We start from the raw sequence: 3,045 nt of genomic DNA on the forward strand, positions 1-3,045 counted from the left end.
AAGGAATGATCTCAGGAGTTTTCTCAAATACTGATGAGTAAGTTAATTTCTGCTATAGGAAAGTGATCGGAGTTTGATATCTATTTATTAGAATCAGTAATTCTTAAATTCTGATGATTTTTTTAAACACGGATACCATGGATTCATGCTATTTTCTTTATGAAAATTGATTGGAGTGTTAAATTCTAATTATTTACTCTCTACAGTACTTAGCATGGATAAACTCTGATAGAAGGATAAATATTGATATAGGACATATGTGAGTTGACTGTTAAACTCTGATGACTTTTGAATTTATTTAAAATCAACTTAGTTTGTATTTTATTTGAATAAGTGGGTTTTACATAAATAAGTAATTATTTTTAATAATTACTATTATGTGATTAGTGGCGTGTAAAAAGGAAAAATGGTTCATTAATTATAAACATTACCTTGTGTAACCACACACTTATTTTATGATTAATTTTTATCTGTTCCGTGATTATTAGATACACCACACGATTGTACCACGTGTCCCAATAACTGACACCGTTTGTCAGTAAAAGAGTGTAGAGTTATACACAAATCAATTTTTAATTTTGATTTTCACGTTTCTTTAATACAACTCTATCTCTTTTCTTTTACTCTCTTTATTCTCTCTCAATTAAACTCTGATACCCTAATTAGTTTTTAATCTTTTTTTACAGACAATAACAATGACTTCACCCTCAACAACTAAGCCTTTTACAAAGAATGATGCCAAGTTTGTTCTTAATAACTACGCGTCTATCTTGGACAAAACCGGTGTCCATCCTGATTACCACATCTTTCAGGACTTGTTGGCTGGAAGCGAAGTATGGTATATTCTTACTAACCCTACTATTATCTCTGGTGACAATGTTCTTGCTATTTGGAGAATATGTGTTTATGATGATGGTGGTGAAAGTGGAGGAACTTAAAGCATTATTTGAGTTTAATAGCGAATCAAAGGCGATTACTCCTCAGGTGTTTAGAGATGCTCTTCACATACCCACTCACACAAACTATACTAATTTTATTGGGGATCGTGAGATGAGACGATTTTGACACTGATTGGGTATGACAAAGAGATGAAGAGTCTAGGTCAACTCAAATGACCTGGATTTCGAAGAGAGTGAAACTTTTTTTGACTGTATTACAAGAGCATTCAATAAAAAATGCAATAACTTTGATGCTTTGTCTATCATGTCATAATAAATTGGGCATTCTCTGATTCACTCTAATTATTAAAATTTTGGTAGAGTAATTCTCTATTTTATCGATGATAGGTTAAAAGCTGATAGTAATTTAGTCTATTATGCTAGGTTTTGTCAGCTTATAATTAACTATCTATGCCCTAATATTGCAATCCAGCCTGCTAAAATCATATCAGTTTTTAAATTGACAAAGACGACATTTTCTGATTTAATCTCTAAGGATGAAGACAAGGATAATCTTCATGCTCTCAGGATTCCTATGGAAGACAGGAACTTATTACTTACAAGGTTTCCTGAGAGGAATTCACTACATTCAGTGCAAGGTGCTAAACTACAGAAAATAACTGATGGAAACCCCTCATGCAGTTTTCCCAAGCACCACAATCCAAAACCATCACGAACACAAGCCATCTCAGGTGCCTCTATACAAGCATTTGTTGTAAAAACAAAGAAGGTAAAAAAGTCTGATGCCCCTCAAGGATCAGGAATAAGGCCTTTTCAGAAGCCACCTACTAAATCTGTGGAGAAACTTGGTAAAAAGAAAACTCGAACTTCTCAGTCTTTTAAGCCTTCAGTCTTCACCAAACTACTTTGTGAAGCTACCTTTACAAGACTGGCGAATGAGTAAGGAATGATCTCAGGATTTTTCTGAAATACTGATGAGTAAGTTAATTTCTGCTACAGGAAAGTGATCGGAGTTTGATATCTATTTATTAGAATCAGTAATTCTTAAATTCTGATGACTGTTTTAAACACTGATACCATGGATTCATGCTATTTTCTTTATGAAAATTGATTGGAGTGTTAAATTATAATAATTTACTCTCTACAGTACTTAGCATGGATAAACTCTGATAGAAGGATAAATATTGATATAGGACACATGTGAGTTGACTGTTAAATTCTGATGACTTTTGAATTTATTTAAAGTCAACTTAGTTTGTATTTTATTTGAATAAGTGGGTTTTACATAAATAAGTAATTATTTTTAATAATTACTATTAGGTGATTAGTGATGTGTAAAAAGGAAAAATGGTTCATTAATTATAAACATTACCTTGTGTAACCATGCACTTATTTAATGATTCATTTTTATCTGTTCCATGATTATTAGATACACCACACGATTGTACCACGTGTCCCAATAATTGACACCGTTTGTCAGTAAAAGAGTGTAGAGTTATACAAAATCAATTTTTAATTTTAATTTTCACGTTTCTCTATACAACTCTATCTCTTCTCTTTTACTCTCTCTATTCTCTCTCAATTAAACTCTGATACCCTAATCAATTTTTAATCTTTTTTCACAGACAATAACAATCACTTCACTCACAACAACTAAGCCTTTTACATACAATGATGCCAAGTTTGTTCTTAATAACTATGCGTCTATCTTGGAAAAAACCGGTGTCCATCCTGATTACCACATCTTTCAGGACTTGTTGGCTGCAAGCGAAGTATGGTATACTCTTACTAACCCTACTATTATCTCTGGTGACAATGTTCTTGCTATTTGGAGAATATGTATTTATGATGATGGTGGTGAAAGTGGAGGAACTTAAAGCATTATTTGAGTTTAATGGCGAATCAAAAGCGATTACTCCTCAGGTGGTCAGAGATGCTCTTCACATACCCACTCACACAAACTATACTAATTTTATTGGGAATCGTGAGATAAGACGATTTTGACACAGATTGGGTATGACAAAGAGATGAAGAGTCTAGGTCAACTCAAATGACCTAGATTTCAAAGAGAGTGAAACTTTTTCTTCGACTGTTGTAACATCAGGGAAATATCGTGTAATTTTTTGTATCAATATATGATTATTAT

The sequence above is a fragment of the Apium graveolens genome, chromosome 8, assembly GCF_009905375.1.
Source record: "Apium graveolens cultivar Ventura chromosome 8, ASM990537v1, whole genome shotgun sequence".
NCBI classification, from domain to species: domain Eukaryota; kingdom Viridiplantae; phylum Streptophyta; class Magnoliopsida; order Apiales; family Apiaceae; genus Apium; species Apium graveolens.